Genomic DNA, 16954 nt, shown 5'->3' with positions numbered 1-16954 from the left:
GCCTCTTATGATTCACTATAAGGAAAGGAGGCTTTGGTTCTCATCTTTTCATTTTTCTATTTAAAGTATTTTGGCCAAAACCACCAGGTATTATCATGCTAAAGGACACTGATAGAGACTGGAACATAGATTTGTAAGCATTCCTGCAGATATTGACTGTCTGCAAGATCTGACATGTGGAAGGGATGAATGCTCACACACTCTACTCCTGCAGCTGAACACACCGTATACAAAAATTTAACAGTAATCTAGTTCCCCAGTGTGTTGAACTGTTAATACAAAAGCTATGTTTATAACTTCATACCTTATGGCATAGCTATGAAACATTACAAAGTCATCAGAGACAAAGTAACCATCAGGAGAAGGTGCAAGATGAAAGACTGATGTAACAGACCCAATCTCTACGGTTCTTTCTAATTTCTTCTCCTACTTGGCAAGTTTCTCAGATCACATTGAAAGGATTCATACTTCAGTAACTTTTCAGGCGATCACACTCTGTCATATACTGTCACTACATCTCTTTGAACTTAGGTATCTAAATTTAGGCCATGTAAATCAGTGGCCTGATTAAACCTAGTACAATTTTAACCCAAATCTGCAGTACTATATAGTCTGTTCTCAGCAGTGGGTTAATGACTAGTTAAATAAGATGCCTCTTGCTTGGTTAACTACTGCAAATTCACCACAAGTCCCAAAAGAAGTTTAATTGTTGAAATAAGTGAAATAATCTGAAGTTACAAAGAAGTTATATCACTGAGCTTCCATCTCTATTTAAACACAATGAATTTCATCTACATCCAGTTAATTTATCCCCATGAATATCTAATCTTTATAAAAACTCTTGCATTTCATTTTAAGTGTAAGCCTTCATACAGATACTAAACTGAAGATGAAATACAAGCAAATTATGAATTAGCCCCGCACAGCTAGATTGCAGCAGTCCTCATACTGCAAGAACAATGTTGAAAAGGACTGTGCTCCATCTACCATCTTAAAGGACTCCAGAAGTTTTTGTGGACTTTAGTTTTTGATGTTTTGAGATTTTCTTATCATTCTGTATCTACACAAATGTATGCATTTATGGGAAGGCAGAGCAACTGTATTTCAGGCATTTATGCTTACTGTGCTTTGTTGCCCTGAATTATTTGCCTTCTGTCTCCTTCCCTCATGCTGCATTTCACTGCTTGGAGACGGAAGGGAACATCATCCCAAAACCTGAGTCTGACCATCAAGAAGCTGGTACTGTGGTACTGGACTACTCATTAGAACAGTGGTAGCTGCAGCTGAAGTCTCATTGCAACCAGCTATGTATGACGCTACTTGAGGGCATTTTTTTGTTTCACCTGTTTTCCTCTCTTTCCTGTTTACCTTTATTCAACTGGAGAAACTAATTAAACAAAGACTGTAATTCAGTCAGAGCCCTGTCATTATTCCTTCAGAAAATGCTCAAGATAACGAAATTTGTTTGCAACTTAGAACTTTCCTGCATGATTAAATTTAAAAATACCCAGTATTTTTATTGTGTTATGTTTACTGTGTAGTTAAAACTGGGTCATGAAAAAAAAAACCATTTCAGATGTGGTATGGAATAACTGAAACAACATTTCAGCAACTCATAATCTATGCACTGTTAAGTCCCCTTTTCCTTGTACTGATCTCAGCTATGCTGTCTGCTCTTGGCTGCAGCTATAGCTTTGCAAAAGTTTCTTACATGTTCTGCAGTCTGTGCTGTGCAGCAGGTTTGGCTAGTCTTAAAACAATACCAAGCATCTCTAACACACCTCATGCAAAAATTGGTAAATTAGATTCTTACAGCAGATATCCATAGTCAGAAAAAGTGTTTTCCAAATATACTGCTTAGGTTTTAGTCTGTAAACACTTAGCAGGCAGTCTACTAATGCTCTTAGAATTACAGTCACTAACAAACACATAACCTATCCTGAAATCACCAAAACATTACAGCAAAAGACATACATATTCCTGGGACTCCATTTAATAACAATTTATGATCTGAACAGTAGACTGCAAATTACAGATAGTTCATGAAAGTCATGGGCAAGGTTGCTAGTGTCCTGAAGAAACTGACAGATCTTAATGCTAAGTAGGAACTATGTGGCAAGAAGTTAGAGGCAATAAGGAACTTTAAAAGGGAATAAACCTCTCCTAGTAATAGTTAGAAAGTATTAGGTACTCTAAGAAAAAGCACTGTTTATCACTTAAACACAGCCTTCTTGTTTTTTGTTTTGTTTTCCTGTGTTGTTTTTTCCTTTTCAGTAAGGGCTACTTTACAAAGAAATTGAAGTAAGTACATTTTGTTCTTGAAACATACTTACAAACTTCTGTGTAAAACAATGATAGTGAATGGGTCGCAAAACTATTACAGAAATGAGGGGTTTTCTATTTAAACCCAGTTGAAAGTCACAGATCTAGAAAGCAAGTGTTCTACCTGAATATCAGTTCATGTGCTTCCATTAGCTGGCCAGAAGGTGGTACAATTAGAAGAAGTCTTCAAGATTTTTACAAGATAGACAACACTATGCCTGTTTAAAGAATTCACAATATATATATGTGACATAATAATACTGTTTTATAATCAAGAATCATTTGAGCCAAATTGTGAACAGATTCCACATAAGCGGTGGAGAAAGCATTACAAACTGCTTGCTTTTCCTTAGAACTTACTTCTATTAAACAAACATAATAGACTCATAAAGCAAACACCATAGCAACTATCATACGTACGTGATTCATTACAAATCAACTTTGTTTCTATCCCTGAAGACATAGCATAGATACCACTGACATATTTTTACCAATGTGTCATCTAACTTTGTGCTCAGCAAGGTGTGCTCGGTCCAGAGGTGACCCAGACTGTGACTACACCCTAGCCTTAGCCATTATTATTACCACTGGAGTACTTATGCTCCCAGTTTGTCTAGGCTAGACAAAGCTTGTGTGTGAGGTGACAGAGAACAGCTAGGAAACACAAGGCTGAACCTGTTCCAGCACAGGGATCAAGAGAATGACAGGTTCTCTGAATCTCTCTGCTGCATCTTTCATCTGAAAGAACAATGAGCAAACAAGAACAACAGAAGATATGCACATAGCATTTTTCAAAAGCAGTTCCTTTCAAAGTACAGTAACGAAGATAAACATAGTCAGTCTGACTGAATGGACTTCGGACCTTGCTTCTATCCATAGGTCTGCTTCCATCCCTGATTTTACTCAACTGTACATATAGCATATCCTTCAGTAGCAGAACTGCCACTGAGACAAGACCACCGAGCTCGTGAAGAAATATTCTGAAAGTGAATAAGAAAAGAGAGAAGCTCCTGCTAGACTAGGATATCTTAGGAATTTATTCTGGCAACCAGAATAAATCTGTAGCCAACCCTACAAATGCACAGACAATCCCACTTCAACTTGGAGGAGCTGATACTAGTGGTTACATACATATCTCTTACAGAGACAATATGCTACTTCATCCTGCCATAATTTTACAAAGAACATGTGATGTACTGGTTTTGACCTCTTAAGTTTTGTCTTCAGTGCTTGAAATAGTACCAAGTGGAATAAACCTGACATTTGTGGTGCCAGACTGCAGGTGGAAATGTGCCAGCTACTGGATCCTCTCAGAATTTGGGGTCCCATTAAGCAGCATAGCCTTTGACTGCAAAGCAACTCACTATGGTCTTATGCATCAAGTTATGGATCCAAAAGACAGCTGCAGCACTGATCCCAGGATCAAGTTTTATATCAAATCAGCAGCTCACATCCTGTCTGCCAGACTTGTTTGCATGTCTCAGGTTATGTCATATTTATACACTACCTTTACCCTGAGCAATAGCAAAATTATTTACAAGTTATGCCACTGCTATTCTAAAAAAACACCCAAGGAATTGTTTCCCAATTTCTAATGTAAAGCTCTGTGAAAACTTCAACTTCACCTATATATTTGAATCATTTAATTACCTGATGAACTGTAAAGACAGATTTGTTCTATAGACAACACAGTTGATAAATATTTGTAAATTACGGAAGCTAACAGTGTTCCAATTTTGCCTGCAGCTTATGATAATTCTTTCCAACCCTGTAGTTTCTTATAGAAACATTTTCTGTTTAAAGTGCAGAGAAGACCATGTAACTACATGAGGGCAGCCAGTCTGATCAGTCCTTCTCGACTCAGAGCATATGAGAGCTACAGGCTATAGTGAAGTTTCATGAATTAACAGGGGAGGTGCTCAATGCAGAGCTGAGAGGAGTTAGAACACAGCCAGGTGTAGGTGAATATGGGTTGTTTTTTTTAATTCCTGGGGGGATATTCGACACATAAGACAAAGGACCAAAGGCAGTTGGCTGGAAATAATGTGAGAAAACAGAAAGGACAGCCTGACCTAAGTGTGATGCCTGACCCAACTGGCCTGCCAAAGCAACACTCCCATCCTCAGCAAATAATAATTACAGGTGCTTGAGAAGCAGCATGATGCAAAGGAAATTACATAGGAATGGGTTGCAAAAGGCTCAGGTGCTGATACAAACTCTGTGATTGTCTAAGTGACCTTCAGCTAGCAATTTATGCCCTCAGCTCCTCAAGTTTTTTCTCTGTAGCAGAGCAAAACCACTAATGTAATGGAAAGTGTTAATGGCCATTGTCAAGTCAATTTGATGAATAGCTTATGATAACTCATGTGACAGCTTGTGGGCTTTCTAGGGACCACACAAGATAAATGGAATAAGCAAGGGAACTAATTGGAGATAGTAGAAGCTGTGGCCCTTGGCTGAGCAAAACGTAACTCGTGTGCCTAGGAATGTCCTTGTGCACTGGCTACTTGCAGGTAGGTGTATTGAAAGGTGAACAATTAGAAAGGTGGAGAAGCTGCAGTAAACACCTAAGACTGGATGCTTAAGTACAGGATTGGCTGTAAACTGCAAGGAGAAATCTGCGTCTTACTGTTTGTTCCTCCCATATGCTGAGAAACAGAGCACTGTCCCCATTATTTACAAGCAAGAAAGATTCCACCAAAAATATTGGAGGTAAGCCAAAAAGGCCCCTAGTGCCATTCAGCAATTGTCTGAGATCCAAGTATGACAACAAATCCTGTTTTTTCTAAAGAGAGAGAGAGTGCATGGCATGGTTTCCTCTGCCAAGACTGAGCTGATATTAACTGGCAAAATTGATCATAGAAAGAATATATTTCTTCAGCTCTCAATGAAAACTGTCATATGAATGAATGATTGAAGATTCAGTTATTTTTTAATGCGTCTGTCTTGCACAATGTTGGAACGCCAAAAAATATTATCAGGGAGACATGTTCTTATACAAAAACAAAATACAGAAAATATCCCTATTATTTTGTTAGAAAAAAAACACATGTATTTAATGCCTGATTTTGCTTCAAATAAACAGCAAGGACTGGGACAAAGAAAAGCTTGTAACACCAAGACTGAGTAGTAAGGTCAGCTGGAGAACATTTCTAAAATGGAAAGAAATTTGGGAGTTCTTCCAGAAGTGTAAGGTGAGCATACAATTGCTCCTCACCCTGGGATTGTAAGGGCACGAAGACTATTTAATACCTCATATTTTAACTGTGCAACTGAAGGACCTTAGGTAGGAATCGGGGTAACAAAAGTAGGTTGCTCAGAGATCCCAAACAAGAAAAGCTTTGCATTGAGTAAAAATACCAAGAGAAACCCTGTAGTTTCTGAACAGTTACTATGATCTCGGAAAGCAAACTCTTGTTGCAGTAGATACTGAAACATGCTTGTTACAGTCAGACAGGCACCACTTTATTCTGGAAATAAACTTTGTCTTCAAAATCCATATTATGCTGTTGCTAAAGTGGTTGCAGGGTTGAGTCAGGGTGCTGCGTTGCTGTTTTTCACCCCTCGAGGCCTTTAAAGATGTGTTCAGAGCAAGACGGTTTACACAGATAGGACATAGTAAGAAGAAACATTTCCACTGGTGGTAACCAAACTTCAGCCTCCTTTACAGTAACACTGTTCTTAGTTTTTGCCCATCCAGGAAAACTATAGTGACATTACATGGGCTGTCTTGGACAGTGTTTCTAAAAGCACAGCTGTATTGGCCGTGCCAGGCTGACAAGCACAACTTCAACCAACTTTGGAGCCTAAGGGAGCTAACCTAGCTCACCCTTCACACACATATAACAGAAGTACTCGCAAGGATGTCAGAAAATAGAAAACTTTACAGTCTGTTCATCCAACCACATTTTAGGTAACTGATCTTGTTGTATGGCCCTCTGACCAAGTCTGAGTCTTATTATTATCCCGTGGTGCTATCAGCATCTCATCTCCAACCTCAAGGCAGCTGCCGACCAGCCCTGAAGGCTGTTATGAGGGAATGGCTTGTTTTACAACATATTGCTCTGATTGATTAGGCCATTCTTCCCTTTGCACACTCATCTGTTCCAGGTCTAGGGCTCCCTTAGTGCAGCCCTTCCTTCAGCCCAGGCTCCCACCATAAAAGCCCAGCTGTTGTGCAGCTATTCACAATTGCAGGAAATCAACAGAACCAAATACTGGGCTGTTATCTATCTTATGTCATTTGGAGTTTTGTTTTTCCTTTTTGTATGTGTGTGTGGAGCTACCACGTTACACAGGATTATTCAGGGTCACTCCACAGCAGCAGCCAAACAGAATGATCCAACAAGCAATTTCTTCCTCTCTCCCTTGGGCCATGCTGGTGTGATTACAGTGAAAAGAAAGGCACAGGTCTCACTGTTAAATGTGGGAATTCGACCAAAAGAGACTCGCATGAAGAATGGAAAGAAGTAACTCATGATGTTATCACAGCGCTTTGTGATGAAGAGTGAAGAGGAAACCTGTACTTCCTCCCCTTACGCACAGACTGTAACTTCCCATCTTCCCATCCCTCTAAGTTACAATTCTGCCTGGGGGCAAAACACAGGGTATACACTGTCCAAATTCCCTTACACTAGTCCTGCACAACTTCTCAGCCATGCTGGTTTCTTTTCTTGGTGTTAAAGTTTTAGCTCCCCCCATCACCACCTGGTCTTTACTGTATGTCCTCTTTCTTCCAGAAATGATGTTCCCCATTCTTTTGATGGGGGTGCAAAGGGGAAGCAATTCAGCTAAGTGACTTTGCGAAGTCACCTTTTTTTCTTGTAAGATAGAAAAAAGTTACGGAAAACACTAAAATAATCCTGTGGAGAGGTAAACAAGAGACCCCCAATGTCAGCCATATCAGTTAGTGAGCCCCTTACTGTATACACACACACATGTGCATATATACATGAGAGAATAAGTTGTCAGCTTTAAAAGTGATGAACAAGGACTCCTGAAAGTTTATGTCCTGGGGCAGCAGTTACTAGGAATCAGGCAGGGTACAGGGGCTGGATGGGATGGGGCTCTGATAGTGGGAGGGCAATCCGTGTATGAAATACACCACAGAAAGCTAAGTGGAAACAAACTTCTGCATTCTTGAATAGCGATTGAGACCTAGCAGGTCTTCAGGGTACAGGACAAGATTAGGTGAGGAAAAAATCAAAAAGAAGATTGACACTGTGATAAGAAACCTTACTGCCTGTATCACCAAACTGCATAGCTGGTTTGGTGGCAGCTGAGAGACAAGAGCTGAGCACAGAATGTGACTGATGTGAAGGAAAACAACAGGGGCCCCACAGCTGCTGTGCCCTGTAAACAAAGCAAGGCTTTCTGAAGGGCCATGTGAGATTTTGCAGAGGAGCCCTGAAAGAGCTGAGGTCTGCCTGAATGAAACAACAGGGATTACAGAACCGAGGAACGTGGGATAATAAGATAATATGAGGACTTTACTGAGCTTGAAAAGAAAGCTACCCAGACTATAAAAGGAAAAAATAATTATTAATGTATTCCTATAAAAGGATGAAATGGACATTCAAGAAATGGATGGGCAACAAACATTTAACAGGTAATTGAAGCACTCTAAAGTGGCATCTTATTATATAGTGCCACCGACTGCTGGAGGAGATTTGACAGGATTTGCCCAAGAAAAACACTGCTATGAACAAGAAAGACTGCCTCATTATATTTGTTTATATTATATTTATATTCATGCATTATATTAGAAAATGTCAAGAAATCAGTTGATCACTTCCTAGGAACAGAGGGGTTTTTCTTTGTGAGATAATGTTGCAGAGGTGTTTCAGCACATCATGGAAATGTGGGGTGGGGATCCCACTGGTGTACTTGGGTACAGTGAATAAACTACTCACAAAGAATCAGAAATAGGCGTCAGATGAAAATGTGCCATCAGCAGCCTACTAGGTTAACAAGTCTAGAAAAAATATCTACATGGGCTTAGAAACATGATGCAATCTGATCTTTTGTGCTGTATCTCATAGGTTTGCAGGTTGGTACCACTCACTGAGGTCACATCAAGGTCAAACGGTGGAAATAAAAAGACCAGTCATGTGAACAAGAACATGCACCTCATGAAAAGCTTTGAATGTACCATCTCATGTGAAATGGCGTTTCTTGTAGGATTTGTTATGTGTATGAGCGCTTGAATTCATGAAGGAGAATTCTGCACTCACACTGGCTTAACGAAAGCATGTTTCAGCTTGGGACAAGGAAAGAGATTGTATTGGGAGTGTGTTTATTTGAACCAGAATTAATAACGTTCTAGAAATGCTGACAGATTGGAAGATTAAATCCTGTATTCACTAACTCAGCAACTCAGATCCTCTCCGCTAAACTTCCCCATCATCTGTGCACCACAACATAAGGGGGTGACCTTAGAAAACAAGATATCCACTTAACACGTGGTGAAATCTGTGCTTGAGCTCTGAACAAAAATCTCTCTTGGTGTCAACTGTGCTGATGATTTTGGATATGAAAACTGGTTCACCCATAAAGCAAACTGAAACCCAACTCTTTTATTATTGGATCCGAGCAGTTGTCAGATGGCAGTAACCCGACTATGCTGGGGTAAAAACTGTGCCACACGCTCCTGCGGGTGAGCCAGACTCCTTGGAAATAGTTTCATCAGGCATCAGGAAGCAATTACCGAATCCCAGCAAAACCTAATTATGCCCCATCTCCTCCTGTGAGAACTATCATTTAGGAGAAGCCAGAATTATTTCTCTTCTCTCTACCCTATAGTTAAAACATAAATTAAGTGGATGATGTCCCCGCTCTTTAAACTTTTATCCCTGTTTAGTCTCTTCTTTGTGCCGTGCCTTTTGTCTCCAGGACAGGCTGCCTCGCTGGGGCTGCACCCCCCCTGCCTGGCCACGGGCGACGGGCAGGCATGAATGAACAGGAAGGAATGTTAACCCCTGCCTGCCCTCTGCCTGCGAGGGAAGGGGCAGGATTGCTGCACTGGGGTAAGCGGCGTCTCCGTGAATGAGGAAGGCAGTGGCAAGCGCGGTCCAAGTGCGCGGAGTGCAAGTTAACTTTCAAGCAGGGCGCTCCTCTGGAGCATCTGCTTGTCCAAACAAGCCTTTTTGCTCATTACAGAATTGAAATAGACCAAAACAACAAACACCAAACAGGTTAAAACCCTAATGTGCATGGAACTGGCATCCATCTAAGCCCACCAGAAATGCTGGAGAAAACAAGACTGTGCTCAGTTGCAGTCATTTTCCAGGATGCTTCGGCTCAGCAGGGATGCTAAGAGGTGTTTTTGCAACTTAAACATACAGCAAGAACTAATCCTGCATATTTTATCTCTTCCTCCCACACAGCATGTTACAGTGTGAACCATTAGCAAGTCATTTAATTGAAATGGCAAACACTTCCCAAGCACAAAGAACAAATATAGATAGCATTGGTAGCATTACTCTCTGTAAATTCAGAGTCGAGTTAGGAGGAGGAGCTACTGGAATCCTGTGTATTTAAACTAACTTTCGGCTCTCAGCATCCAGTCTCTTTATGTACACGCAGCTCTGGAGTACACACATTTATACACTCCACTCCCAAGACTCGCTGTCCAGACTGAAAGCTCCTGGTTACTTTTGTGATAGGCAAAACATTTTTTTAAATGATTTTGATATATATTTAAAAAAAAAGTAAAGAAAAAAGATCAACTGTTATTAGCCTTTTACTTCCCTTCTCAGTACTGTAATGCCAGGGTACAGAAATGGAGGGAACAATGTCCAGCAGACAAAGCAATTCCCTTTTCAGCCAAGAGCCGCCTTATTTTTTATTCGGTTGGAGGATCAAGGATCTGCCTGCAGCAGCTGCCCACTCCAACAGTTTGTAAAGTATGTTCATATAAATGCACTGAAGTCGGAGTGTTTCTTTATCGTCCTTATGGCCTGCAAAGCAGACTGAACATCTCTTGAGAACAGGAGCTCTCATGAGAATTATCTGAACTTCAGGTCAGGACAGAAAGTCTCCTGGATCAGCATTCCTGACAACATTTCAATGATTCTCTGGAACCTGTACATGCTGAGGCAGCTGCAAACAGACAATAAGCTAAGCTCAACTGAACAACTTCTGGCTTTGGAAAAGCTCTGGAGTTTGGCTTAGATCTGGGAAGGAGAAAGTTCAGGTTGATTCTTTTCCTCTACCTTACTTCATTCATTTCCTAGCAAGAGACCACCTGGAAAGCAGATTGCCATATCTACCTCTGGATGACCAGATGCCAAGCAGATTGCAGTACTCAAGAAGATGCTCCTGGGCTGGTTAGGCTGTCTGCATTCTGTATGATGAGGCAGATAAGAGATGTGAAGCAAAATTCCTGTATTTGTGAATGGCAATTTTATTGAAGAGACAAAAGGGAGCCTCTCTTGCTACACTGAGCTAGTAAGAGCTACTTTTGGATGGAAACGATTCTGTACATCTTACTGTCATCCCTAAATGTGTTTTACTGTGAATGGTGTGTTCAGTAGTATGTACTTTGGGAAACTGTGCATGGAGCTCACTCAGGTAAGGAGGGTCAGGGGAAGTAGGGCAAAGGTATGGGATGGAAGGCACCTTTAGAAGCAGTGATTCTGGAAAAGATTTGGATGATTATCACCTCTAGTGCAATTCTAAGGCTAAAAAGCTGTTGTAATACTAAGGAAGAGAGAAACATGGAGCAGAAGGGAAGTCATTCCACTTGTGTATGTAGAGGGCCTGGTTCCTGGTGGACCACTACGACCCGATCTTCTGTCCAGAATGCAGGGAAGTAGGAAAACTGAGAAGGGTTCAGAAAAGACCCACAGAAACTCTAAAGGAATAAAAACCTCTACCACAGAGCAAAACACAAAAGCTCTATTTAATCTGCTCTGCAGGAGGTTCAGGAACAATCAGTGTGTAAGCTCCTACACAGAAAATTATGAAAGAAAAATTGCTGTGATTTAATAAGTGATATGTGATAGTTGGAACACAACACAGAGAAATTGGGATTAGAAGTCATGCAGAGCTTTAGTAGCAAAAGCAATTAACCATGGAACCGATTTACCAAAAACTCTGTGCAGTGAAATCCCATGACACAGGGGTGCTTTAGGGCAGGTAAAACTTAAGTTCTCACAGGAACTAAGTCAGAGGTGTGCTATGGTTTTTGATGTGCAGAAGCTCCAATTACATGATCAATTTTAATCTTTTTGACCTTTAAATCTGCATGGGGAAAATACCCAGCAATGGTTATTTAAGTAGCTCCATCACACTCTCCTGTTGTGTGATGAATTTTGAAATAGCTGCATGAATTTTAGTGCTTCTCCCTCACAGAAAAACATTAATGTAACTAGATTAAGTATGGAGAGTTGAGGTCAAATTGAGCATTTCAGAATTGGCTGTAAAGAATGGAAAATAAAAGTTACAAAGAAAGCCAGGACAGTATTCAGGTTGCTAGATATATCTGTGAAGATGTCCTCACACAACCTGATCTCGAAGTGCTCAGACCTACATGGTCCCACACATAATAATACTGCAGTACAAACTGCTGCTTAAAAATAACAGAGGAAGGAAAAAAAGGAACTGTATCAAATTATTCACTCTTGTAGATCACAACATAGCTGAATTTTGATTTCTTCACTGCAGAACTCAGTTTCAAATTATGTGCTTATGTGTAAATCCAGCTGCTTATTCCTGCATACACGATGGCAACGAATTTCTTGTGTTTTCAACAAACACCGAAACACTGAAGTCCCCTAACAATGCAGCACTTGACGAATCTGAATTGCTCACTCACCCACTGAAATTCTATACAGAGCAGTTAATCTCACAGCAAAACCTGCTTCCGAAACCTTCCCTGAACACTCAGTAGGTACAGACGAAGATTTCCATTATCCCGTCAGCAATATTTGAGAAAATTCACATAGCTCTTTTTTTTTGTTTCAGTTTATCTTCTTATACTACCCAGAAGCTTTTATCAACAAGGAAGCAGCCTACTTTTCCTTGTGGGATCAGAAAAGAAATAACCTCCCACAAAAGTTCGTGAACCAACCAGCCCTCCTCCCCCACATCCTCCTCAGCTTTAAAACACGGCGCTTTTGTACCAATGCAGCAGGCACCAGGGATAATGTGCAGGAGGACATTACATGCTGATTTAGTTGTATACATACAATCTGAAATCCCCTTTTTAATCACTTGTTCCTGAAGGACCAAAAGCCAGCCCTCTGCCTCATCCTACCAGTGTTCACAGCATCAAACTCTTCCTGTAAGTAAAACTTTCCCAAGTTACTGGTATGGAGCTCAAGGTTCCCTTGGACTTCATTGGACTTAATGGGAAGAAAGTTACTGTCTTTCCCAGTCTTTTCTCTCTATAGTTCACCCATCAGTTATCCTCCCATATTCCCACCCGACCCCACCACTTACAGCCCCTGCTGTTAGAGTACCTTTCTTCTAAATGAAGTTTAGATGCTCCTCCTCCCACCGATACTACATCCAGAGCGCTCGGATGAATGGATTTTCTCCTTGCTGCACTTACCCGGGGCTCGGATAACTTCAGTTTGGCGGTGCCAGCTGCAAGCCCGTCGATCCGGCTGGCTGCCTCTGCCCGGGTTTGTCCATGGCTGCCTCCGTGGGAGCCGAGCAGGGAGGTATGCACCCTGCGTGCTGGAGCAGGAGCCGTGGCTCCCCGCCTGCCAATCAGTCCCGTGACACTCCGCAGGGTGGGCAGGGCATCGAGATAGAAAAATGTGCAGGTTACGTTCAGATCTGGCACTCCCAGGAAAGCAGAAGGTGGGGGCAGACAGAAAGGCTGGGAGCAGCAGGCTGAACGGGCACAAGACTCGTGTTAAACCCTGCCGAACAAATAAGCTAAGTTTTGCTTTTTCCTCTTTCGTGTAAATCCTACCTTCTGGGGGAAAAGCTAAAACAAAGCAAATCCCAAACATTCCAACTGATCACCTTGCAAGAAAGGCAGGAGGCTGCTCCCTTGTCATCAGCTGAATCAACGTGTCCAGTTAACTCTTCAGATACCAGATGGTTTTAGGACTGGGATCTTATATCCTCTCAGGGGAACTGTTTTGACTCTACTTCAGATTGGGTAAATACAAAGGTAACTTTCAGGTGCAAAGTACTTGCCACGTTTTGAAGAAGACAAACATTTTTATTCTCTACATTTTCACCTCCTTGGAAATATTTTCCTATGTCTCTCTCAAACTAAAGGACAGAAGTTAGAGGGTTGTTTCTGATCATTGGAAGTAAATGAGATTCTAGTGCAGTCTTACAGAAGGGAAATAAAAAGCATAAAAATCTTAGTTTTAAAGACCAAAACAAGACAAATTTACGATGGTGATAACAGAATATGTCTATTTGTGATAACATGGGATTTGACTTCACGATCCAGAAAGTTATTGTCAGTTTTTCTTGTAAAAGCCAAATGAAAGAAGGAAACCTAACCTGCCCACCAAACAGTCAAGATCACCAACACAGAGTGCTCCACCTGCCAAATACACTTCTGGGTCTTCCCAAATGTCCCATTTTAGCCTATGTCGTTTCTGCCCTTGCCTCACCCCTGCCTCAAGCAGTTTGGATGTAAGGCTGAAAACCACAGGGGCAAACTGTCTGTGCCTCTCAGAAACAACCAGCATCCTTCTGCTCCATTGTGACATTTCTAGGGTTACTCAGGTTTTTCTCATTTCCCCTTAGTGGTTACTATGGAGAAATAAAATGTATCTGGGATTTTGACACAATAAGGAAAACAAACAGATTGTTTGAAGGCAAGGTTATCTGGATAATTTGGAAATCATGCCAGAAAGTATTTGGATCACAAATAAATTATTGATTTGACATTTAAGCATTAATATAAATCAGCATAGATTTATATATTAAATCTATAATTTTAAGTACACTGAATTAACTGCAGAAAGTAAAGGGCTTTATGGTTTGCATAGCGGAGCATGACAGGGAGTAGAATCAACAAGTAAAGACCATGATATGATTTTCTGAGTTTTGGTCTGTAGCTGAGTGTGAATTAAATGATGAAGTGCGGACTAGATGATGGAATGAATGATCAGGTACTGTAGGGACAAATGCGTTGTACAGGAGGCTTTCAGGTAGGAAAGGTTCAGAACAGCATGCAGCAAAACGGGTGCCTACCAGCCTGCAGAAGAGGCACGACTGCCTCACTGACGGGGTATGTTTGTGTTGGTGGTGAGGGTGCGGAATCAGTGGTTAGATGCCTCTTTTGAGGAAAAAAAAAAAAATCCCCATATTAAGAGTGGCCACACACTGTCCCTCCTTGTACCAGGCTCTCCATCTGGGCTTGTGCAAATCTGAGTTTATACTACCCATCTGAAATAAGACAATTAATGGCAGAGGTGGAACATCAGTCTTCTAATACTCCCAGGTCTGCCAGCCCCAAAGGTGTCTCTTATGCAATGCTGTCACTGCTCATCTCCCTCCTGCACTTTGTTGTAACAGCTTCATACAGCAGATAGGGCTTTCTCTATCAGTGTAAGAAAAAGCACTTTTTGTTTCACAGAGGCCAAGAATTCCCAGGCTTGCAGCAAGTTGAGGCTAGGGCAGGAGAGGGAGAAATTAGCCCAAGGGCAAACTACTTGAACAAAAACTTTTAAAGGTGTAAGGCTTAAACAAACATGCTGGCTGGAAAAGATGGAAACTCAGACCTGCTCTTGTGACTTTCCAGATGAACAATGGCTCTTTTCTCATTTCATCCTCCCTCTCCTCAGCTGAGGGAAACCTTTATGTAGATAATTTTGTCTGCTGTTCTGTCGCCTCAAACTTTCTGTGTGAAACAGCAATGTAAGATGAGCAGGGAGATGAAGTCATCTTCCCTTAGACTCCCTCCTTTGTTTCTTGTTCCCAATTAAAGTCCATAATTAATCTGGCCACCACAACAGAGCACTGCATGGGGTGCTGGGATGTTATGGACATACTGAAGCAAACTTGTTTCTCAGGAAACAGAGGGTATTTTTCCTCACGTGGTATTAGTCCCATGACCCTCTGCCTGACAAAAAAAGCACTTTAAAAATGTGAACATCAATTAACTCAAATTAGGAGCAGAATCAGATCTGGGGAGGAGAGTGAGAGCGGAAGGAAAACTCCTTTCCAAAAAATACAGGCACTAAAGTGCTGCTGTTATCTCTAAGCTGAACACCTCAAAGACTCTCAACAGCCTTTATGAAAAATCAGGATAAACTCAGTCCAAAATGCCTGCTAGGCTGATGACTCAGGCTTTCTGCTTGGTTGTGGGAAACCTAGGTTCAACTGTACTCTTATTTATACATGAGCTCAATCTGGGCTTTGTGTCCTTCATCTTTGAAAAGAACCCTACCCACCAGGCGAGCCCGTCAAAACACCACCTTGGACCTTAATGGAAGTTCTGTCAAAACCAGTATGGCCACAAAACTTTCCCAAGACCCCCTTGCAGAAAAACTACAAGCAGCTGATCAGTATCAGGTGTCTGGTTCATCCCTTCCAAGACTGTCCTTTTCATGTTTGACACTTCCTTGGCTGTTGTAGATAGTTGGAGTTTTTACTACTGGGTCCTGTTTGACAGCCTGATGGATATCAGTGGAGAACAAAAGTCTCTAAGCATTCCCAGTTATCCATAACAAGGTCTATTTTTCATCACACCTCACCAGGCTTTATTCATATTAATTTTTACAAAATATGAAACCTGGATGAAAGTCTGTTTCAACTCTGTTTCCCGAGGCATTTAAAGCATTAGTAACAGATAAGGATTTGCTCTTAAGCAGTATCTTGTTGCTGCTGGCCTCTGTTCATCCTGTAGCAGTTGAGAAAGAGAAGGAACCAAGCCCAGCCTGTGCAACTCAGCTGAACACAACCCCCATCAGCCACAGTTGGCTTGTGTTTATAATTTATCTTGCAATCAGCAGCTTCTGAACAGAAGCTATCCCAGGATCCTTTTCTTGGGAGAAGATGGCAAAATTAAAGCTCAGTGACCCAGAATAGGTTTCTGGAGTACCATCCTGGCAGGACAAGATGTTTTAGGCCAGGATATATCCAAAGTAAAACAGCACATAAGGAATGAAAGGCATCAAGATACACTCTGAGGAGCAGCCAGATAATCCTCAGCTCTATAATAACACATGGCTTAATCCAGGCAAGTAGTCAAAGCAAAATTCAGCTTCTCATGACTGAAAATACGAATAGACAAACCCACTAATACCCAGTAGCTCTGAGACATGGTATCAGATGGGGTTCTGCTTGTTACATGTTTCCATATGGTTGAAGTGCTATTTTGCCAGTAAGCCTTTAAGGTCTGTGAGAAGGAAAGTGTGTAGAGAATTTCACAGGCCACAGACGACCGCCTAGCTGGTCCAGTTCTCACACTGGGAGCTCTTTACCCCTGCGGGTGCCCTAACTGTACCTGCCATTCAAATCCATGCCGACCTTGCTATGGTTAGAAATAGACCCCTTCGATTGATAGGTCACAGGTAACCAGGCCCTTCTCTGACTCCAAGTTGCAGGCAGGAGCTCTGTCCTCCTCAAAGACTAGGCTGGTTCAGAAGAGCCTGAGCATGTTATTTTCCTCATACACTGGTTGGATGCCACCTGACCGAAAACATTTTTC

The 16954-nt window shown here is 41.5% G+C and overlaps 1 protein-coding gene across 4 annotated transcripts in view; it reads right to left on the bottom strand.

The window, feature by feature from the left end:
* The window catches only part of STON2 (stonin 2), a 71770-nt gene that overhangs the window by 14633 nt on the left and 40183 nt on the right, over positions 1 to 16954 (bottom strand). The window contains exon 1 of one of the 4 annotated variants that reach the window (XM_031048840.2): positions 12878 to 13014. The exons of the other annotated variants lie outside the window; for them this stretch is intronic. The gene's annotated coding sequence lies outside the window, so the exon portion shown is untranslated. Of the gene's footprint in view, positions 1 to 12877; positions 13015 to 16954 lie in introns of those variants that run through there. 4 annotated transcript variants of the gene reach the window in all.

This window comes from Melopsittacus undulatus, chromosome 4, assembly GCF_012275295.1.
Source record: "Melopsittacus undulatus isolate bMelUnd1 chromosome 4, bMelUnd1.mat.Z, whole genome shotgun sequence".
Taxonomy (NCBI): domain Eukaryota; kingdom Metazoa; phylum Chordata; class Aves; order Psittaciformes; family Psittaculidae; genus Melopsittacus; species Melopsittacus undulatus.
This window is presented reverse-complemented; position numbering and strand designations above follow the sequence as displayed.